The 25,023-nt window shown below is 37.7% G+C and overlaps 1 long non-coding RNA gene across 1 annotated transcript; it reads right to left on the minus strand.

The window, feature by feature from the left end:
- Positions 1 to 1,046: 1,046 nt before the first annotated feature.
- Positions 1,047 to 25,023, minus strand: LOC113459457 (uncharacterized). The gene is made up of 4 exons (XR_012578130.1): positions 24,570 to 25,023; positions 23,931 to 24,096; positions 20,620 to 20,742; positions 1,047 to 15,997 (listed from the first exon to the last, which is right to left on the minus strand). It is a non-coding gene; the product is annotated as an uncharacterized LOC113459457 (long non-coding RNA).

Consider the following 25,023-nt stretch of genomic DNA (forward strand, 5'->3'; position numbering starts at 1 on the left):
TTCTGACACTTATTTATAGAATACTAAAACCAAAGTCAGACTGGGTGGTAAGAGTTTTAGACCACCTGGGATGTGTTTAAACCTTCAGCAAATGTTTAACTGCATCAAGACCAGAAATAATCCCAAATATGCAGTCATCACACTAGTGGCTGATCCACTCTTTAAAATTGTGTCTCCATTTCAAAGAACTATTTTTCCCAAGTGTCTTTTTTTAAAAAATAGAAGTGGTTGATTATATCTTCATCAGTTAAGTGATGGAGAAATACTTGGGAAAACAGAAGTGCCTGGTAAAACTTCATTTTAAAGCAAGGCATGCATGGACAGCAAATTGATGGATTTTCCATATTTAATTTTCTTTCATTCACTTTCTTTGCCGTGTATCAAACAAGAACTGTACATTTCGTGTGAGACAACATCAGTTGATTCGTTTTAGAAGTGTCTAGTTGTAAGCCTAAAATATGCATCATGCATTAACGGTTTTAGGAAAAAATATATTTTCAAAATATTTTCAAAATCATTTTCAAAATGTGCACTTAGTAAGCATTCCCTAAGTATCTGAGTGGTGTTTGAAATTGGTAATTAGGTGATAGAGGATGCAACACCATGTTTAGTACCATGTTAGAAATCAATCCCCCTGTTCTTTCACCTGTATTGTCATTTTAATTGAAGGACACCATTTTCCCCTGTCCATCAAAGCACTGAAACATTTGCAGTCTCCTTGACTTTGGGGGTGCTATTCTTCATGGATCCCAAGTGAAACCTGCGCTCAGTGTTTCTGGCAGATCAGAGGGCTGCTGAGCAAGGGCAGCAAGGCAGAACCCAGTAGGGCCTCTGGTGCTGGAAATGTTGCATAGTAGTAATATAGCTTTTTCAGGTGAAATGGTTTTTGAACTTTTTAACCATAAATTTGAGTGAAAACAGAATTGTGAACTGCTTCATGTTCCTATTTTAAAAAGTGTAATTAAAATAAGAGAAAATTTGTAGTAACTAATTTTAAAAAGCAGAGAAACCAAAATCAGTTTGATACAGAAAGTTATCAGAGCAAGACACATCATTGATATGAGATGGAATAGATTCAGAATACTGAAAATTTCCTAATCAATTGAGGAACCTTCAATTTCTACCAGTCTATTTTCTAATTTCTAACAGTCTACTGGTGTTAAGCCCTCAATTGCAAGGGGTTTTTTATGCTGCCAGTAAAAAATGTTACTATGGAAAATTAGTGAAATTCTCACAAACCAAACATATCTGTAAATAAGTAGTTGATGGTTACTGTAAACTTTCTTGCCTATAGATTTTAAACTATGGACTAAATAGTTTAGGTGTTTGAAAATTCTTTGTCTGTGAAAGATTGTCAAACAAGCACTCATCTAACAGTCACATTATAGCTGAGATTTTCAAGACCGAAGAATTTCTTCTGGCGCCCAGTAAGGTAAAAGAGTGCCTGTTTGTCTTTATTAGAGGACAATAAAAGAAGGACAAGCATATTCCTGAAGAACAGCAGTACAGTAAATCTCTAGGATTTACTTTTGGTTATTTTCTTAATTTGGTTTAATTTAAGAAATGTAATCACAGGAGACAATAGCAAAGGAAAAAGCTGAATAATCTCAGATGTAACGTACTGTTTAAATTCATACTTTTCATGCAGGGTAGTTATAGTATCAAGGAAACACAGATGACATAAATACATTCTTTGAGAATTGTTCTTAAAAAAGAAAAAAAACAACCAAAAAAACCCCACAGACAACAATGTTGTTCCAGCAACAACCTTACTTTTAATCAAACACATTTTACTCTGCAAGCAGGAAGTCAATTTGATATTACAAATTTTTTTGCCAAGTGATGGAATGTGCAGTCATGCACCAGCAATTGAATCCGGAAATTCAGTTTGTCTGTATTTGACAAGAAATAGCTTTCAGGTTCAAGCATGCACTGTATTACAAGGGGAGGCACTTAAATAAATAAAGGGGAGGCCATGCATTTTATTCCAGAAGACTGAAATACATCTTGCAATGTGGGGTTTTGATGTTATTCATATGCTAACAATATACCATTTCCTCCAAGTGCTTGATACATCAGAATAAAAAGACATAATTTGCTGACATTGTGCTGAACACTTCCTGTCCAGAATACTGATCAATTGTCATTCAGCTTCCAAGGCAAATACACCCAAATTAGTCCTCAACATAACCTTTACATTACGCGTTTAACACGTAAAAATTCCAGTTAAAATAATTTTCCATTTTACAGAATAAAACAATGAAACAAAGACCATAACTGTGTTTTCACTCTGCTTCTAAAATGCAGTTCTAGTGCCCCAGGGACTTCTTTCATCTAGTGCAAATGCTGGCATATGATGTGATTGTTAACATAGCTGGCCACCAGATGAAGTAAATTATCTAAACTGCCAAGATTCCTACTTTCATTCCAATTTAAACATCAATTTAACACAGAAACTGAAGGGTATTATGAAAGCTTTAGTTTAAACCACTTCAGATAGGAAAAAGAATAAATGGATTTCTCAAGCCACCAAAACAAACAAATATGTAATTCATTGAACTTGAAGATGAGTTAAAAAATGATCAGTGCACAAAGGTATTTCTATCTAATTTACTTTATGCTAGTAAATTTGTACAGTGTACCCTATGCACCTTGCAAAACAGGAGTCATCCGCATGAATCCACCAGGGCATTATCCAGAAGCATTTGTTACTTCAAGTGGTTAAAAAGGGGAGCGTATTGCCAACAAGTATCTGGTTCCTTTCTCTAAGGGAAAACACTTTGAAACATATTTGAACTGTGAGATTGCCTGATTCAGGAAGATTTTTCTCCAGTTCAAACAATTTTATTACAGATTTCTTTCTGACAGTCATTTAATCTCCTTTTTTTTCTTAGCTCCTTCCTGCTCCATATGACACTAATGCTCTTGCCCCATTCAATGGCTGCCAACAAGGCTGTGAGCTCTTCAATACAGCAGCTCCCTTTGCAGTTGGTTTTACATAAGGTACTGGGACATCACCATGGCAAGGTCTAGGCAATCCAGGAGACAGAGGATATCTTCGTGGGTCACAGAGTACACACCCCTAGAGAATGGATGCGTTTCTAGATCTATTGGTCAGCAGTGTAAGCGAGTTAATTGAGGACATCAGGATTGGAGACAGCCTGGCCTGCAGGTGGAATTTGCAGTCCTCAAGCTTTCAGGTCAAATAAAGATATGTCCCTGAACTTTAGCAAACTTCTGTCTCATCAAGGAGACAGTCAATGGGATACCCTGGGAACTCTGGATAGATAGTCATCTCCAGAGGGTGGTGGTCAGTGACTCAGAGTCCCAGAGGATGTCAGTGGCAAGTGGTGCCCTCAGGGGTCTGTACTGGCACCAGCGTTATTTAACATCTTCATCAATGACATAGATGAAGGGATCAAATGCACCCTTAGCAAATTTGCAGATGACAACAAGCTGAGTTCCTTCAAGACTGCTGAAGGATAAAACGCCGGCCAGAAAAAGCTGGAAAATAAGTGGGTCCAGGAATTTCCATGTGGTTTAAGAACGCCAAATGCAAGGCACTGTCCTGTTGAGAAGGACTGGGGGGTGCTGGTGGGGGAGAGGCTGGGCATGACCCAGCCATGGGCACTCCCAGCCCACACTGCCAGATGTGTCCTGCAACCAAGGCAGGGTGGGCAGCAGGGTGAGGAGGGGATTCTGCCCCTCTGCTCTGCTCTGGTGAGAGCCCTCCTGGCGTGCTGTGTACAGTTCTGGGGTCCCCAGCAGAGGAAGGACATGGACCTGTTTTGACCTGTTTGAGTGACTCCAGAGGACAGCCAGGAAGATTAGAGGGATAGAGCACTTCTGCTATGAGGAAAGACTGAGTGAATAGAAATCATTCAGCCTAGAGAAGAGACAGCCTCAGGATGACCAAATTTTGGCCTTCTAGAAGGGAACTAACAGGAAAGATGGGGAAGAGATCTTTTGCAAGGGCATACAGTGACAAGACAAGAAAGAATTATTTGAAATCATTTTTGATTTAAATTATTTTAAACCTGCTCCCAGAAGAGGTTCAGATTAGATATCACTAATAAATTTTTGACCATGAGGTTGATGGGAAACCTGTTCCCAGAGAAATTGTGGCTGTCCCATTCCTGGTGTGTTCCAGGCCAGGCTGGATGGGGCTTTGAGCAATCTGCTCTAGTGGAAAGGGTCTCTTTCCATGGCAGGGAGTTTGTTACAAGACAATCTTTACATTCCTTTTAACCCCAACCATTCTATGACTCTATTCTGTTAGATGTAAAAAATAAGCATAGGTGGTATTTATCCATGCACCAAGAAGATGCTCAAACCTCAAAGTATGTGAGAGAACTCTGAAATATTCTGGGGGAAACAAAGCTTTTATAAAGAGAAGAGCCCAGCTCTTCAAGGACTTATGTGACTAGCTAGTGCTTCAAAAAGGGGTGACAAGTGTTAAGATGTGATTCCTTGTAGATGGTTTACAAAGGAGAAGGAAAAGAAATTAAATCAGCAAACGGACTCCATAATTCTAGTAGCTCTTTCTCCAGTACAATGGAGTCCTACTAGCCATGCAAAATTGAGAAAAATATGTTTCTAATGAGGTTAATCACAGAACACCCAATGGGCATGCATGCAGTTTTTTGTAATGCCTAAGTTTATTACCCAGGAGCATATATCATCTTTGTCCTCTAGTGGGAAGAAATGGTCTTTCTGCATTATTCCTGAACAGAGGAGTTTCTCAGTAAACAAGGCTAAGAAATTACCAAAGGGAAGGACATCCTTTGAAGAAAATTGTATTGTAATGATTAATGTATTTTGGCATTAACAAGACTGCAACAGATAAAATTTACCTGGTTTGGTCAATAGATTGCAAAAAGGATAACAATAAGATTGAAAATAGCTCCCAAAAATATTAAAGAATGTAAGGGTTTTTTCTACAATTAAAGGGAATGACACAAGTGAAAAACATAATGAGAGCATGAAATGAGGCCAACCTATAAAATTGACTAGATCACTAATTAAGACAAAGTAGTCCTTTTGGAGTTAAATGGCAGAGGTAAAAAAAAAGCATCATGTGACACAATTTATGTGAACAGTGTCTATATATGGAACAGAGTGCCACATCAAAGAGGTGGTGACAATCGCTTTGAAGAGATTTGACAATTTTGACAAGACAAAATTAGTCAACGTATCAGTAAATGATGTTTGTTTCACAATTCCATAATTCTCTCTGCCAAGTAGGTACCAAAACATCAACTCTACAATGTAAGCAAAAAAAAAGCCATATCAGAAGGACAAACACATTACTTGTTATTCAGTGTTATTCAGACAACATGACTGTATCACCTGCAGAGACCACTTTGCAAATACTTCAGTGCAAGTCCAAATGTGTACATCCAAAAGATTGGATTTACACACTTTATCTGCCAGATCATTTCCATGCAAACATCCACACTTTTCAAAGTGCCTAAGATGAGACAAAGGAACTCAAAAAGTTAGCAGCATTTACACCTAATAACCAAAATTTTAGAACTAGTTCTTAGGGCCATCCTCCCAGTTTACTACTTAAATATAAACACAAGTATTGTCAGTGGAGCTTAGATCGGTATTTATAAGAGCAAGACAGTCTTCAAGAGAAGTTCCATCTTTGGCATTCCCACACAAGTGTTATGCAGCCTATAAATAAAGCCAATATTTTCACCACTCAGTTTAAGTGGCCTCTCCTGCTCAAGGGGTACTGATGTGGCTGGAGGAAGTGCTTGCTAAGACACTTTGAGAGGGAAGGGTCCAGTGAACTGGAGGTTAGCAAGCACAACCCCCATCTAAAAGAAGAGTCAGAATGGAAGGTCTGGCCTGTCAGCCTGACCTCAGTGCAGGGGAAGATCCTGGAGCAGACACGTTGAGAGCCATTGTGCAGCACAGCCAGAGGATCAGGACCAGCAAGTGCCAGTTTATGAAAGATGGGTCGTGACTGACCAAATTCTCCCTCTATGACACGGGGACTTATTTAATGGACGATAGAAAAGCTACAGATGACAGGCTATGGCTGTGTATACCAGGGCTTTGTTGTTTCCTTTGACTTCACTTCCCACAACACTTGCCTGCAGAAACTGGCTGCTCAAGGCTTGGACAGGGGCACTGGGTGAAACCTGGCTGTGTGGCTGTGCCCAGAGAGTGGAGGTGATGGTGCCACGTCCCATTGGCAGCTGGTCAACAGCTGTGTTGCTCAGTGTTGGGACTAGACTTACTTAATATCTTTATCCGTGATCTGGATGAGAGGATGGAGTGCCCCTTCTGTCACTTTGCAGGTGACAGTAGGTTGGGATGGAATGCTGATCTGCTGGAGGGCAGGAAAGTTCTTCAGAGGGATCTGCAGAGGCTGGATTCATGCCTGAGGGCCAGTGGATGAGGTTCAATAAGGCAAAATACCAGGTACTGTACTTGGGTCACAACAACCCCAGGCAGTGCTCGAGGGGCTGAAAAGCTGCCTGGTGGACAATGATCGGGGGCAACGGACAGCATTGGCTGAATTTCCCGGCCAGCTGTGCCCAGGTGGCCAGGAAAGCTGGCGGCATCCTGGCCTAGATCAGCAATTGTGCCACCAGCAGGACCAGGGCAGTGACCATACCCCTGTAGTCAGCACTGGCAAGGCCACACCTCAAGTCCTGTGTTCAGTTCTGGGCCATTTCTGGGCCAAGAAAGATGCTCAGGTATTCAAGTGAATCCAGAGGGCAACAGAGCAACAGAGCTGGTGAAGCTTCTGCTCTCTGCAGCTGCCTGAAAGGAGGCTGTAGCCAGGTGGAGGTCTGCCACATTTGCCAAATAACAGGTGACAGGACAAGAGGAAACAGCCTTGAGATTCTCCAGGGTAGGTTGAAACTGCATATTAGGAAAAATCTCTTCACCAAAAGGGTTCTCAAGCCCTTCAACAATCTGGGAGTCACCATCCCTGGAAGCAATTTAGAAGACATGTAAATATGGCACTTAGAGACATGGTTTAGTGTTGAACTTGACAGTGCAGGGTTAACCATTGGGCTCGATATCTTGGAGGTCTTTTCCAAATTAAATCATCCTATGATTCTATAAGAGTATTGAAAGAACAGATCTGTGCCCTGCAGTCACTTCTTAGTGAAAAAGAGAAGATGCAAGAGCAATACTTACCAGCTGTGGAGAACAAACAACCTGTAAACAGCAGCAAGCTGTCAAATAACTACTTGTTGGCACAACTATTTTTCTCTGACAAGTGTAGAGGGTAAGCCATCATTTTCAATTTGCAGAGATATAGCCTGGCACTTACATGGCATGGGTTTTTTTTAAGAATAGCTACAAAAGTTAGTAAACATATATTTTAAGCAAAATTATGGCACATAAGTAGGTTTTGTTCTTATTAAAAAACAACAAAAATCAAGATACTTCAGTAATAACCTGAGAAAGGAAAGGCTGGGGGAAGTATAGAGAATTAATAGAGAGAAAAACTTTGTCCCTCTCAGAAGAAGAGATGGGATGAAGTTGGGACAAGGCACAGAATTAAATACACCATACTAGACTGTGGATTGCATCAGAATGGATCTTTGATTTTCCTCCATCTCTCCTTTCAGAAATCTTATAAACATTTTGAGGGTTTTTAAATTCCTAATTGATGCATCCACAGGACATTTAGCCCCAGGAATAAGGCATGCATTGTACGGTGTTATCATGTACTATGTTATTTATTTTCACTAGTTAATGTAAAAGACATAAATCAGAAATTGATCATTTGATACTGATGCCATCCTACATGCAAATATTGCAAAGTTCTGACCTTCTTACCAATGTTCTTATTCTTGCTCTCACAATTTAAATGAATTAGTATTTTACCCTTACCTTATACACAGATAAATTTCCAGAGAGATGGGATAAAACAGTACTCTTAAACATAGTCCACATTCTTGTACATTTTCATCCTTCTTTTTCCGAATCACAACCTTACAGGTACGTGTGTGCATTTATATGTATTTGTGGTTCATAATTACTTTTTTAGTTCTTTCTTAAGGAAAATAGAGAAAAGAAAATAGAGAAAATTGAAAGACAAGTCACACAAAGCAAGGGCATGTCCTGGACATGCAACTACCATACAATCAAAGCTTGAAAAGTGTGGAAAAGTAGGTACAAAAAATTATGCAATATAGACAGGATGCTTCTTCTCTAGCACTCCTTTTCAACTTCCTGATCGTGGACATTCTGATCAAATACCAAGCTATTCACAATAGTTCCAAAAATGCTGACTAGGTTAATGCACAGACCTCAGCAGGACAAGGACTGTTGAGGATGATTGATTGAAATTCATAACACGTTGCAAAATGATTTCTTTGAGATAGCCAGTAGGGAACCCTTGTTTGTTGAACTTATTATTCATTCATGTATTCATGAAACAAAATACAATAAAAGCATAATCCCTCCATAGCGCCTGAATGATCACATTGAAATGAACCCAGAGCTTTGCAGTGCTAAGCAAGGTCTTTACTTTGCAACAGAACAGTTTTATATTGCAATATCATTAGCTGTGCCTAGAGTTTACATTATACTTACAAATCAGCAAGGGAAATTTAACCTGCACTGTAATCTAAGGTTATGCTGAAAATCAGATATTAAAAATACACACGCATAATAACAGCTGCTTATGGGACTTTTTTATTTCCTCCTTCCTAAATGATTTAGCAATTACTGTGTTGAAATGTAACTAAGACTGTGAATCTGCTTGCATTTTGGCAACTAAAACATGGGTCACAATAAACACAGGAATAATAAATACACTTTGGTGATTTGAAAATTCTTAAAGTAAATCAGTAACAGGAAAATTGAGTTGTCAAACCTGTTATTTGAAAAAAATTACTGACAAGGTTTGAATCAGACTTTCCTGTGTTTGAAATACTGATACAATAAAGGACTAAAATTTAAAAAGAAAATCACTGTAAAATGATCCAGCACCGAAAGTGTTTATATTCACAAATATAAATGGGATATTTATAAATCTATTGTACAGAATGCTGCAAAGCAATGCTTGATTTTACATTCCTTACTAAACTTTCCTGTTGCTTCTCTTTCTAAACTAAATATTTGCATGTTTATATTCAACTTGAGCTAGTTTTGCATTTTATATTCACATTGTATCTTATCCTGAGAAGAAATATATTTACACACTATAGGCATTGGGTTTTGCATTACTGATTTCCACAATTTGCCATTCATTTTCAACCACAGTAGATGCAGAGCCACTTGGCAAGGCACTGTTACTGACCTTGCTGTTGTCAAACTGTTTTGCTAAACTAAGAGGACTTCTGGAAATCATCCTGACAAATTGTTTCCTCTTGCTTCAAAAGGAATCCTCCCTCCTCTCTGCAAAATGCTTATAACTTGTGATAGAAGGATAAGGAGTCCTTGACTTTGAAAGGTCTAGGTCAGCTTTTTGTTGAATTCTTCCTATTAATTTTGATCAGCTAGACCAAAAAAGTAAAAAAAACCCTTGATTTAACAAAGTATATCTAGCTGCATAAACGTCATTCGATTTTGGAGGAGATAGAGAAAATAATTAGGCCCAAACATAATTTCCCAAAGTTAAAGTTAACCAGATGGGTAGATATTAATCTCAGCTCTCAACATGAAAGTTGAAGGATCCCTGTAGTTGATGGGACACGTAGCTGATTGCCTTTCAGAAAAACTTCTTTCTCTTGCATTAATCTGCGTTCTTACTCATTGAAGTGGGAAAAGGACTTTAGTCAGTGAAGGCCACGTGAGCTCCGTTCAGCTGGCAAAGAAGGGAGATGGATCCCAAACCCCATGAGAAGCTTTCAGGAGTAGAAGGTGTCACTTTCCTGTGATCCAAGCATAAGGATTTGCAGGATGCATCTCAGCAAAGGAAAAAGCATAGTTTGATCTCTGATTTGATGCACTTGCACAGCATAAGCCTGTAATCAAGAAAGATTTCAGCCTTTTTGAATAAACAGCAGCCTAAGACTTGAACAGAGAAAAGAACTTAAGTTTGACTTCAAAGTCATACGTCAATGAGGTTTAACATAATGCACAATCTCACTTAATGTTTTAAAGAGTGTTGGGCATTTTTACTTGGAAAGATTTAAATATTCCCTTTTATTTACAGTTTAGGTCTTGACCTGTTGTAACTCCTGGAAAGCACTATGTTGTGTTGATGCACAGAAAGATTAATTTTGATGCCTCAAAGACAATAGTGTTTTCCAGATAATGGTGAAAAAAGGGGGTTTGAAAGAAACTTTTCTTCAGTTGGGAAACAGAGACAATTGTTATCAGCTTGTTATCACTTCACCAACTACTTCTGAAATAACGCCTTTTTTTTTTTTTTTGCATTCTTCTACATGTTATTAATGGTATAAGCTATAAGGCAACAGAAAATCTAAAAGTATTACAGGCAACTCTACACCAGCTAACAAGACATTTTGCTAACAAGTCACTTAACAATAAAGCTTCTGAGGCATTGGGGACATATAAAAATGTTATTTCACATGCAATACCATTACTTCAAATGGTGACTCTGACTTGAGTCAAATTGGAAATTTTCGAAAAAGTAAATCTAGTTAACAAGCTTATAAATAGCAGAGATAAAATTAAAAGGATATTATTTCAGTCAAATAGAACTTGTAAGATTCTTGCATTAGAATTAAATGGAAACAGGAATGAAATCAATTTTCTGAAACTTATACATAACGTCTTACGAGTTTCTCTTAACAGAAAACAAGGTCTTTGAATGACAGAATGGGAGAATCTTTCTTCAGCTCAATAGTTTATGTCCTCCACCATTATTCTCATGACAAGATCTTTTTCTCATTATCAAGGATGGGAAATCTTTCATGCCAGTGTATATAACACAGAAGTAAATTCTTACACCTGAGTAGTGTACCTACAAGGCAGAGAATGCTGCTAGGCAGAGAAGGTAGCTCCGTTTGCAGCAATTGTATTCACCCTGAGAAGAAGGACTAACTGGCTCAACAGTACTGATGAAACACTATTGATGCAGCTATAAAGTTTTCAGGACTTTAATCAGCTCACTTATTTTTGCTGAACACCACACTGAATTGTGTATCCTAACATCACAAACACAAATGTGGAATACACAAACACACACACCAGAGCCTTTCTGGGAGGAGCTTTCCTTTTGAAGGAATCAAATCCCTTCATTCTCAGACTGCCCAATCAGGCTTTTTGAAGTATCACTCTCTTAAAGAGGTACTTTTTTGAAGCACCACTGTCTTAAAGACAGATCCCTCCCTCTCTCCTGTCTTAAAAGACGTTGAATACCTACACAAGACAGTCAGATGCAAGCCAGTCATGTTCTAAGCCAAATAAGACCTCAAAAAATTAACCTTATTGTTAACCTCACACTGAAGCTATTTCATCCAATCCCTGCCTATGTAAAACTCCTGCTTAACTGCTGTACCTCACACCCTGTGGTCATTGTGCTTGCATTAATCTAAACAAAGATAACTTGAGCTAATTAACCAGCAACAGCTAATCATATGCATATATTACATGGTTGCCTAAATTTTTATCCTATTCCATCTTCGGGGGTTACCATATACCATTTCCTATATCAAATGCTGACACCAGCAGAGAGATCTATGATGGTTAAGAAGAAGTGATAAGTTAACATTTCAGACAATAACTGTCTGCTTCAGGAACTCTCCCAAGTGCCACTTTGAAAGACTCCTGCTAGATTTTCTAATTATCTCATTTTTGTATATTCATTCATCTCTAAATGATCTTTCACATTCCTAGTCAGGTAAAATTGGGCTGAATGTCAGAAAGTGAGAAGATATCTAAAAAAGACTATACACCCTGTAAAGGCAGCTTAGGAAAGCACTTGAAGTGCATCTTTCACTCACACGGTGGAGGCCTGGTCAATGGCCACCTACAGCCTATGGGGGTCTATGAATTTCAGAAATCTTGCTCATTGATATTAGGAAAAAAGTTTGCCCTGTTTAACTCCCAGTTGTTACTTATTGCAAACACAAACACCAGCTCAATGCTCAATTCAGCCATTACTAAACTTCTTAACTTTTTACAAAATTATTCCAAACAACACCTGAATGTGACCCAAGAGCAGAGATATTAAGATTTAAGTGTTTCAGAGCAGCAGTCTTTCCTGCTCATGCCCAAGTATCTTGCACTCAAATTTCAACAGGGTGTGAAAATTACTGTGATTAGACAAGTGTAAATCCCCATTTTCGTGTGAAGTTCATTTTAAGATCAAGGTTTCAGTGAGTGTAGCCATGGCAATTTTATTGTAGCACTCTAATATCCAAACTGTTACCATGGAACCCAGTTACAAAGACTGGGACAATCAATTCCAATTATAATAGTTAAATGGTCATGACTTAAATTGTACAAATGGCAATTTTCATACACATATTTGAATTAAATAATTCTATTTATTGAGAACAGAGAAAGTTGTGCTTAGCATTGTAATACCAAGGCATGTCATTCAGGTTATAATGATATAATTTGCGCTGATATTCACACATGCTACTTTTCTTTTTCGTTTTTTATCCTATATTCAAGTGCCATTCAAAAGGTAGACTCCTGCTGTCTTTAAAGATCAAAGAAGCCAAGGAAATTACATCCAATCTGATCCTAAGCAATCAAATGTTCATATGTTCAATATTTCAAAAAGCAAACACATCAGCACCAACTGGAATTGGATTTTACAAGGTAATTTTTTATCTGGAAATCAAATAATAGTACAATTAAATTTCCCTCTTCGTTGATTTTGGAATAAAGCAGAAGAAAAAGAATGGGTCAGGACAATCCGAAGATATTTTAAAATATAGATTTGGGTGTTATTACAGAAAGAACAAGAATAAAAGGTAATTTTAACTTTTTTCTTGATTGGAAGCAAGAAGAAAGAGAATGAAATAGCAGACTAGGCAAAATAAGTCTCCTTGACTTAATCCTTCCTTCTAGCTAGGACAGGAGACACTGAATTCTTTATTAGCACATATCTAATATAATGTCAAGTGGTCAGAGAACCAAATATTGCAGCTACTTCAAGGGTATCATTGTTTTGTGAACTCTGACAAGAAAACAAGAATAGAGAATATCTGCCTCAGCCAAGCAAGTGAAGCATTCTCCACTCACAGTCAAAGATATTTTGGAGCCCAAACATTAGCTACACTTACTGCTCATTTGGACAAACAATCAAAGCATGCAGAAATCAAACAGCGGGTTGTTTATTACGTGCCATCTGCCACCAATGTGACATAAACTTGGACAGCATGATCCATTACCGCTTGTGCAACAATAGCATGGAAGTGTTTACTGGCAGAAAGCTTTTATTGAGAAAGTGAGTTTATTTTGCAATTGTTCAAAGAAGATTCCAACTTGCTTATATAATTTCTCGGGCAAATGTGTCCATCGAGTGCCTGAAGTCCTATTCACCTGGAAAATCAAATGTATGACAAGAACAGAAAAACTTATACAACAGCATGACCATTATGCCTCTGCAAAGTAAAAACAAATGCCTGCAGTAAAAAACCCCACACTGATTTAAGCACTGCTGTCAACATTTGCTTCCTTTAGGCCCGACGGACCAATAGACTCTTACGGGGAAGCAAATCTGGGTCTTACAGACAGGCAGAGCTCCTGCTACTGATTATTCACAGTAGGGTCCCCAGAAACTTTTACCACATTTCATATTTTTCAATTTGAAAGAATCCACGGCTTATATTGAAGCCTCCTTTCTCACAGAAATTCAATCTATCAATAAAAACAGAACATCAGCACAAAAAACCCCACAACCATTAAAACCTCACATACAACAGAAAATCAACCGTTCAGAACTGAGAACTGACTTTTACTTCTGACTTTCCCTTCAGTGTTCAGTAAATTAATATATGACTGTCCACCTGAGAAATCATTATGCACCAATATTGTCCATAACAACAAAACAATACCATTCACTGATGTGAAACTAAGCGGGAAACCTCTCTAACAAACCATCTCTGTCACAACCTCCTTTCTCTTAATGGCAAAATGTGTAGTTTGCTTTTAGGATAAGCAAATGACAAAAAGGAACAAAGCTTGACATATGATTAATTGTTACAGTAATCAATTATTCATTTATTTAAGGTGCTTTTTCCATCTACTTGAACAGTAATATGAAAATTAGTGTCTTAAAAGTTAATGCTATACTAATGGGAGGGGAAAAAAGAAAGGAGCAGAGAAGAAATAACACTGAATCAGGAGAGACCTGAAAATTCAGAGATCTGGTTCAGGAACCTACTGATGTTGGCATACAGTCTACAGTACTATGATGAATTATATTCATTCCCCTACTCTAAGAGCAAGGAGGACAACAAATAACACATTTACAATAATAAGCGTTTCTCAAGTCTAAAGAACTTGAAAGAATGTCACTGATGTTTCTGATTTGTAACAAAAGAACCTCAACCAATTAAAGACTATTACATTTCATTCCAAATTGCATCATATCAAATTTCACTTCCATACCAAATATCTTCCTATTGTTCTATTGTTGTCCCAGGCAACCTGTGACCGGATGAGAGGACACAGTCTTAAGCAGTGCCAGAGAAAGTTTAGGCTAGAGATCAGAAAAAAAATTCTTTACAGAAAGAGTGGCTGGGTATTGGAATGGGCTGGCCAGGGAAGTGGTGGACTTACTGTCCCTGGAGGTGTTTAAAAAAAGCTGGATGTGGCACTCAGTGCCATGGTTTAGTTGATACAATGGTGTTAGGTCAGAGGTTGGAGTTGATGATCTCCAAGGTCTTTTCCAACATAATTTATTCTGTGATTCCATTATTCCAGAAGAAGCAGCCAGAAACTATATCCATGTCTGATGGAGCCAATGCCAGCCTTCTCCAAGCCAAGCCCCTCAGTGACAGTGGCAGCACCTCTTGGACAACAGATTTAGGAAGGGGAAGAATTTATTGTGCAGAAGCAATTGCAGCCAGAGAAGACGGAGAGAGCAACACCCCTGTGGATACCAAGGTCAATGAATCAGAGAATTATAGACTCATTAAGGTTGAAAATACCTCCAATATCATCAAGTCTAACTTTTGGCAGCATATTCCCCTGCCCACTAAAACATAAAATGAAGTGCCATAAAGAGGGAGCAGGTGTCCAAGTCCTGGAGCACAGATTCCTCCTCAGCCCGCGGCGCAGACCGTGGTGAGGCAGCCATGTCCCTACAGCCCACGGAGGTCCATGGGAAAGCAGAGATCCACCTGCAGCACAGGACCCCACTCCAGAGCAGGTGGATACCTCACAGAAGGCTGTGATCCTGTGGGAAGCTCACACTGGAGCAGGCTCCAGCAGGACTTGTGAGCCACAGGGAGAGGAACCCATGTGGGAGCAGGGCTGCTGACAAGACTGAGGGCCACACTCAGTGGATTCCATGATGGAGCAGCCTGTTCCTGAAGAACTGCAGCTCCTGGAAAGGATCCACATTGGAGGAGGGGAGGTGTGTAAGGAGTTCTCCCCCTGGGGAGGAAGGAGCAGCAGAGACAATGTGTGATGCACTGACACAGCCCACACCCCTGTCCCCCTCCGCTGCTGCAGCGAGGGAGGCAAAGTAACACAAATGAAGCTGACCTGAGGAACAAGTGAGGGGTGGTTTGAGTTTCAGCTTTACTTGTCATTATTCCACTCTGAGTTGTTGGGCAATAAATTAATTTCCCCAGGTCCAATCTCTTTTGGACATGATAGCAATAGGTGAGTGACCTCTCCCTGTTCTTATCTCAACCCATAAACCTTCAGCTGTATTTTCTCTCCCCTGTTCAGCTGAGGAGCAGAGTAATAGAGCAACTTCGGTGGGCACCTGTCATCCAGCAAGATCAACCCACCTAAACACACAATTACGCATATTTAATCCTACCAAAGCAGTTGTTCTAATCTTGTACGTTTCAGTAGCAAGTGGACTGATTTGGTATCCATTCTGTAGATTCAAATGCATATTCACAACCACAAAAACCTGGGAAAGAGAAGATATTCTATGGAGATGATCCAAACAAAATTAGAAGTAAAATTGCATGACTCATAACTTCAGGCAATGCCAAATCCTCCTCAAGCAGAATGATTTCTCTTCCAAAATCTTAATATGTTATGTTTTCTTACTCTTCACAAGGCCTTCAGTTTTATGAATAAATGTTTTCCATACCACAAACAGATGCATTTAAGTACAAGCTTTTTCTTATGAAAGCTAAAGAAAACCATTGAAAATTAGCCTAACCAAAGAAAAGCAAGCTACAGAAAAACAAGTATTTCTACTATAACAGTTCAGCGGTGTTTGGGTTCAAACAAGTTGTTTGGTCAGAGAAAGTCTCTTACATTAAGAATAATGAAAGTAACCAATAGTCCACATATGTCAGGAGTACCTTAACTTTTTGAACCCTAAATCCCAGTCATGTCTCAAAATTGCTTGTCTATTTTTTTAACATTAAAACACTAGAGATGTAAGGTGCTCCCTGAATGTAGATCAACTGAAGTCTGCCTTGAAGACCAGCTGTACATTCATACGTACAATGATCTTGATGACCACTAGGTGAGTTCTGTATTAAAAATGCCTACAAGAGAGAATAGTAACTTTATGCACAATATATAAAAAATATAGTTTAAGCTCAATCAAAAACAGGTTCACTTTTGTATTTCCTAATGCTGAAATCACTGTAGGCCTGCAGCCCTATTTTTTGATTTCAAGAGCTTCCTTTAGACTACTTTAGGGCTCAGGTTTAGACTGCTTTAGGACTACTTGAGAGCAAATGGTATAAGAATATTTGGAGGTTGGTAATTTGGACAACTGAATTAGTAATAAGAAATAAACACTTTATGTATAGAACTAATAACAATAAATATGAGGTATTTAATTAAGCCTCAAGTTCAATATTTATTCATAAAAATTCAGTGTTCATAAAATAAAGAATGGCTTTTTTTGTGAAATAGCAGCATGCTATTTCAGAAAAAATAACATTTCAGTATACAAATGCAACTATTGCTTAATAAGCTCTCTTTATTTAAAAAACACAAAACTACCAAAAAACCCCACCAAATCTAATCTGAGTCAAATTTTCATTGGAATTATTTCTACCTCAGAATAACAAAGACATTAGCAAAACATTTCAGTCAGGCTTTCCAAATTCCACTATTCTAAATTGTTCCAACTTAAACACATTTAAAACACAACAAAACCCAGCAAGTATAATCTAAATCATACACCTTCCAGTCTTCTTCCCACAAGCCTTGCAGTCTGAAAGTTACCATGGAAACAAATTCTACATTTCCACAAATTGGAAGAGCCAGTTAAAAACAAAACAAAACTAAACTAAAAAAAAATTAACTCATTGCTAACTATGTCTTAATCAATGTATTAAGAAGGCCATGGCTAACTAGCCTCTAAACAGAAATAGTGAGAGTGACACTCTCATTAATTAATTGGTCAGGGATCCAAAATAGAATGGAAAGAAAAGAAAGAAAAGAGAGAGGAGAGAGAGAGAGAGAGAGAAAGAAAGAGAGAAAGAGAGGAAGAGAGGAAGAGAGGAAGAGAGGAAGAGAGGAAGAGAGGAAGAGAGAAAGAAAGAAAGAAAGAAAGAAAGAAAGAAAGAAAGAAAGAAAGAAAGAAAGAAAGAAAGAAAGAAAGAAAGAAAGAAAGAAAGAAAGAAAGAAAGAAAGAAAGAAAGAAAGAAAGAAAGAAAGAAAGAAAGAAGAAAGAAAGAAAGAAAGAGAAAGAAAGAGGGAAAGAAAGAGAGAAAGAGAGAAAGAGAGAAAGAGAGAAGGAAAGAAGGAAAGAGAGAAAGAAAGAGAGAAAGAGAGAAAGAGAGAAAGAGAGAAAGAAAGAAAGAAAGAAAGAAAGAAAGAGAAAGAAAGAAAGAAAAAGAAAGAAAGAGAAAGCTACAGTGTTTCATTCAAATAAGCATTTTTACAGTGCATTTACAACATGCCATTGTGTCTGTTAATATTGCCACTAAAACACAAATTATCCTGTGACCTACGTGGAGGCAGAACTGCTGGATGAAGCTTTAGATTCAAGCAGTGAATACTCAAAGTCTGGCCTACATCAGAGAATTACAGAGATAAAATCTCTCACAGCTTTGGCTTTCTATCTATAAAATAAGGATGGCATAGCTTGTAAGAGCAGATAATACTTGGGAAAGGGACTGCTTAATGTTTATCTGCATGTCAGGCAACGTCATTCAATTGCCATATTGTGCTGTGCTTATATTCCACGATGTTTATCTGTGACCTTGGGCAATACAAAGCAGCTGGAACTCCCAAGGTCCTCTCTTATGTCCACAGAGGTGAAGAGATGCATCTCCTGATATCTATTTTATAACAAGGTTCAACATATTTCAGACTGTACATGACCTAAAAGTATGAAAAATTCTAACAAGGCATGAAAGCAAAAACATCCACAAATGGGGATAAGCTACCCCTGCTTGACCTAAGTCCATTAAATTTCTACAATTGGATAAATTACTCCTGGAATACTTGTTATTGCAGCAGTCCTTTTCTTATCCATTAGAATCAAAATAATCAGAAATTGTTCTGATATAACAATTGCTTGCAGAGTCTCCTGCCTTTGGGAGATATTATTCCTAAAATATCCAACATTGAGGAGCATCATCATCATCCTGCTCAGCTGAATATCTAATTTCATAGAATCATAGACTGGTCTGGGTTGGAAGGGACCTTAAAGATTATTATAAAGATTTGAAGCCCCTTGCCACAGGCAGGGACATCTCCCACTAGCCCAGGTTGCTCAAAGCCTGATCTAGTTGAATTTATCCTCTGAATTCCCATAATTCATTTTAACCTTTTTTAATCACTATATTGATCTTGCACATTGTGTCTTCTGAGAATGCCCACAATGTGACAGTCCTGATAATGGCTCACACCATTTGAATTCCTGTCAATTTCAAGCCAGTTTCCAAACACTCTCAACAATTAAGTACATCAGCTAGCTATTGCTCTTAACATAACCCAAGGATAAACGCACAGATTTTTTTTTCCCTTTATTTCAGCAGCTGTTTCTAAGAGAGCTTTGAAACATGGCTAGCCATTTGCCAGAAATTTTTAAGTTATGCAGTTAAGAGTCACATCAGCTGAAAAAGTTTAAGATCAAGACTTGACAAGGAGTCAACAGATATTTGGAATGCATTACATTGCTACCCTGGCTGCACTAGGGGAAAAAAAAGCCATCTCATTTCTACTTCACTTTTTCCTCACTATTCTTTACTTCTCCCAGTTAAAAAATTCTTGTAAAACAAATGTTTTCTTCAGCATCAATGCTAAAACAGTAAACCTACAAAAGCAAGTATCTAAAGAATCTGTACTTTCTTTACTTAAAATAAAATGCATAAATATTACAGGGATTGAATTTGTTTACTTTAATTGTATATTAGAACACACTAATTTTTCCAGTTCTCAAAAATAGGCATGGCTAAAATGGGATGTCTTAAATTCTCACTGTTATTCTTCCATGCTGTCTCAGTGCATACAGTAAAACTATTTCTAGAAATTCAAACTCTTTTAAACCTATTGTAAATTCCAGTTCTGTTTTTCCTTGGTTCTAAAAACCTTCTTCAGAGGAAAACCAAGAAGACACATACTATTTTTGCTATAAAAAATTCAAATATAGAAAATTATATTTTTGTCTTTATAAATACTAACTATAATAGAAAATTCCATCAAATTTCCTAGGGCTGTTGGCACAGCATAAACATTCATTTTTTCTTATTTAGAGGTATGTTTCAATGTTTTCAGATGAAAAAATCAGGGGTTTGTGTGGCTTTAAGACATCCTTCTAGTTTCTATCTACTGCCTCTAGACATTAAAGAAAATTCACAACAGAGCTGATAAGTAAAAGCATTTATCATAATAAAAGAAAAAAGTATCAGATACCAAAGGAAAGAAGGGAGAGAGGGCAACGGAGAATTGTGTGTCTCAAGAGATACAGCACAGAGGATGCTGATTAAGTACTACTATCTAGACCAACAGATAACTTTAATTCTTTCCCAGCTAAAAGAATATACAGTAATCATCATTAAAAAAAAAACCCAAAAAAACAACAAAATAAAAACTAGTCCCTGATTGAGTCATCTTAAGTTTTAAAGTCTTTAAAGCACCTCTACATTGTTTTTCTCAAGTCTGTTCTTCTTCTAAAGTTTGTTCACCTGTAAAATTGTAGTCTCCCTCAGGCTGGAGACTCAACATATGTTTTTTTTCTTCATCTTCCATCATGCATAGAAGAAATAAGTACAACTTCCTATATATTTGCTTTTGTGCAGTGATTACCCTACAATTTGTAATGTGTTCAAATGCATTTTGAAACTGTTTTTTCCACCCAGCAATAGGGTGTGCATGCATTTGACACAACTTCTAATGTGACATGCTCCAGCAATTCAAGACATTCATATAATATTCATATACCTATTATCTGCATTGGCAATTGATTTTCTTTCCAGAAATCAGTATATGCAGAAGCTTAAAATTCTGGTTTTGTAATTTTAGAATAATCATCTAAAGTCATAGAAAACATAGCTTTAACAAAAAAATCTTTGCCAACGTTGGACTACAGTCCTGATGTTACCTCAAACTGACCTTCATGTGTAGTGTAATCACCAGTTTGCAGTTTCATGGTATTTCTTGAAAGTTTGCTTCACCTTTGCTTCAAATTCATTTACTGCTGATCCTTGCATACTTTCTACAAATAATACTTTTTTCCTGTATAGGAAATAGAAAAACACCTTATTCCCCAAATAATGCACATTTTACGTTTAATCAGAAGCTGAAAAACACTTTGGTTTCTCATTAATATAATAACTTGGACTAAAAGCATGTTATTTTTGGCCTGTGTTCTCTTAATGTCAGAGATGTGCTCACACATCCTCTTGAACACTAACCTTGTTTGTAAAGCATAGATTACTTCTTACAAAATCCACTAATACTTTCCTCATAGATTACTTCTTACAAAATCCACTAATAATTTCCTTATGCATACCCCTAGAAGTATGTAGTACTCTAAATCAGACAATGTTTTTTTGCCGTGTTCTTCAGTTCAGGGCATGTTTTCTTATGTTCCATAACATGGAAAAATTCTTAAGTGTTTTTGAGTTTTAACCAAAGATGTTCTTACATCTTGCATATGTAAAACACTGCACATCTGTCATAACACTCTCACCTCTTACAAATGAAAAAAAAATCAGAGAAATCTAAGGCTTTCATTTTCTGTGACTTTTCTGCCTCTCTCAAAAGTTTGGACATGTGATACAATTTTTACAGGCTTATGTTAGGAAAACTTCATCCAAGTGAACTTCTGTAGGTGTCTTCTAAAAACTGGCTTTTTATTTTGATTAATTTTAAACTAATTAACTTCTAGCCATGTTTTTCACTTGACATAAGGAACTTGAGGCAACACATGGGAAATACCATGGCTGTAACATCTCCCAGTCTCTCAGACAGGAGACAACAATCAAGGAGAGCACTGGCATCAAGCAACATTTTCACAGACCGTGAGTGGCTAAACCATCATGTCTCTGAGCACAGCTGACAGCTTGCCCTCATTTAAAGAAGCATTAGCAATCCCTTCCAACAACAGGCCCAAGTCTATTCCACTTCTTTTCCACAGCTATATAAAGGGAGAGAGATCCCACATTCAGCTGGCTGTGCAGAACTTCTTATCACATCTGGGATTGCCAATGAGGGCACAGACAAAGATCAGTCAGGGAAGGTTCCTCAGCGTCATACTCCTGGTGTCACGCTGTTAATTGCTAGAGACCATTCTATAAATGTTAAAATTGTATCTAGGGAGAAAACTGAAGCAGTGTCCCTTCTTCAAATCTACTTTCTGCTACAATAATACCTGCTTTAAAATTATATCCTTGCAGACAAGCCTTCCACATTTTAATATTTTCTTCCTTGGAAAAGCATCAGCTAAACTTCCAACTCACATACACACACATATTTTAACTTCTGAAAATATAATACAATTGGAGAAGAAATTTAGCTAAAAATTTCCTTTGGGGAAAAATCAGACTATAAATTCTAATAAATACAAATACTATCCTGCAGTTATGACTGAACTGACTTTTTTTGCTGCTGTCCACTGAAATGTTTAACCAGCTACAAATTATTACATTTGCCTTTTTATTAATCTTATCTACACTGTCATACTCCCAGACTACTACAAACATTGTATGATGTCTTGTCTTTATGGTAAACAAGCTCTATCTGGTTACCTAGGTGCAACATAAACTATTTTCTATGAACCAAAGACAAAATTAAACATCTAAAAATGAAAACCTTAGGAAAAAAAACAACTGAGGTTTGCTGCCAGAATATATTCCTTACAGCAAAGCATTCATAATTTCCTGTCAAATTTTCAAGCAATTATAGTAAACAATATTTAGTGTAATTTAATTTTAAATATTATGCTAATTGTCAGTGACCTTTGAACCTTGGAAATAGTGCTACCATCCGCATGGCAAATGTAATTATGGAATCTGATTTCCTATATTGTGTAAGCAATGAAACTGCTTTAATTGACACTGATATATATTTGCAATAACTTTTGTGTAAATTAAAAATCAATGCCAGTATTAGCTCTCTGGATCCTATTTTTATCAGACTGTTTATTTCTTTAGAATAGGAGATACACAAGAGCAAATGTTTTGCAGAATATACAAAGTAAGTTTTAAATCCCAGTGTAGTTTTCATGCATGCCATTTATGTGAAAAGCTTGCATATCTCTCACTTATGTACACACAAATAAGGACAAATCCCATCAGATCTAGGCTGCCTTCAAGAGATTTTGCTTCCAGCTGATTTTTGATTGATTGTCAAGCATGCTTCACCATGACTAAGTGGGATATCATTGTATTATCTGGTGTCAATGCTGCAGTGCATTGTAGACATCCAAAACATGGCTACAAAAGAAATTAAAAGTAGAATTATTCACTTTGATGGGGTTTTTTTTCCCAATTTTTATAGGGCATTCTAGATTTTAAGCCCTTCAGTCCTCTTGCGTATTCAAAGATATTCTTGGCAAACATTGTTAACATTTCTCTCCTATTTTATAATTTTTCTTTGTCTCCGTACTCTTTGTTTAAATGTTGCAAAGCAAACTACAAATACAAACGTATAAAATGTATTTAAAACTTTATACCAAGAAAGGTATCTTTGTTCAATGAAAACATTCTGCCATCTGGATGCAAGCATTCATTAAGAATTCAGGTAAATTTCAGACTAGGCTTTGAAACAGTCACAATAGCTGCTGCGGGGAGTGGAAGGAAGGTGGTCTTTGTGGTTTGAGTCCTCTAAACCAGCATGCTGGACTGAATAAAGTATTTTCCTATTGTCATAAAAACCACAACAACTTATAATTTTTCCCAAAAAGTAAAAATGCTAACAGTATATTTTGAAAATATGGCGTTAACTATATAAGCTATATATTAAATAGAGATGAATTGAGGAACAATGAAGAGAATAACAACACTGAAAGGTCTTGCTCTCACACAGCACAGGGCCACATCTGATCTCACAGTGGTTTACCCTGCTGTGACTGCAAAGACTTCATTAAGCTTCATCCTTTATATAAACACAAATGAATACATAAATAGAAAGCAAAGATTGCATAGATTTTACAGTGGGGGGAGGGCGGCAGGGGGAGGTGCAGAATCTGAATTGGGAAGCACCCAGCTACAGCTCCAGTCCTGTTTTCAAAGGCTGTTTGTTCACATTGTACTCCTTAGCAAGGAAGCTAATTTACATCATAGCTGCAAAGCAGAAAAAGCAGTGCTGTATTGTCAAATATTAGGGAAATTTTGCTTCTCAAAGAAATAACATTTTCAACATGTAATTGAAACTCAATGTGATGTAAATTAGGTCTTTATATTAGAAGACTTAAACCATACCAGCCCCGTGCAATAATTTCAGCTGAAGCAGAGGACTCTCTTCTCTCCTGTGTCCTTTCCTAGCAGTACAAGTCATATGTCAGGATGTACCCGATGTACCACCAGGATTCACACTCCAGAGAAAGAATCATCACCACTCATCTCACTCCAGGTTCTTCGCAGCAAACTGCATTTGGGAAGAAGGGAAAATAGGAAAAAAAAAAAAAATCAGACAGCTTCAAAACATTAATTAATTTTTTTAGCTTGCAGAAAGATGCACATTTTTGTGATCAGCTAAATAATCCATTTTAAAAACAAAATAAGGAAAAGAAATTTTCTATAAGCTAGATTTTGTAAATGCCATAGAGTCCCAGCACGCCCACTCTACCTGTATATTTTACTTAGAAAACAAACCATTGACCTGTAATTTGCTTCTGATGTAGCCTAAAAGCACGTTATAATATTAAAGCTTATTTATGCCTGTAAGACCCTCTTACCTACAGCCATTTCAAATGTAGTGAAATAATGCAACACTAATCACTAAGACTTTTATTCCATAATAGATGTTTTTCTCACTAAATCAATTCAAAGGCTAATTGGGGTGGAAGGTGACTATCTCTAGTGGTTATAAATACATTTGCATTGCTATCAATCTTTTACCGGGCTGATGTTTAACGAGGCTGAACCGGAGCTCGGCGCTGCCAAGCCGCATCCAATGCTGCCATCCAGTGGCACAGCCGGCGGGGCAGGACAGCCATTCCTTTCTCCAGGTGGATGGATGAGGGCCGGGAAGGATTCCTGTCCTCGGCTCCGCCTTTCTCCTGCGGACCGAGGGTCCAGCAGCTCCTCCAGCCCGGAGCCAGGGCTGCCCGAGCTCCCGGAGCTCGACCCAGCTGCTGGAACACAGCAGCAGGCGCCCCATCACAACTCAGAACAGACAGGCCTCACCTCAAGGAAAAGAAAGAACAGGAAAGGTTATTGATTCCTTCAGCGTGTCTTGGACCAAAGCTTACGTCTGTCGTCTGAGTCACTCAAAACATCTTTAAGTTGCGTTTCATCCTCCCGGCCAGTGAGAAGCCTCCTGACACTTTTTAAAATAAGATTCCTCACACAC

The sequence above is a fragment of the Zonotrichia albicollis genome, chromosome Z, assembly GCF_047830755.1.
Source record: "Zonotrichia albicollis isolate bZonAlb1 chromosome Z, bZonAlb1.hap1, whole genome shotgun sequence".
Classification (NCBI taxonomy): Eukaryota; Metazoa; Chordata; class Aves; order Passeriformes; family Passerellidae; genus Zonotrichia; species Zonotrichia albicollis.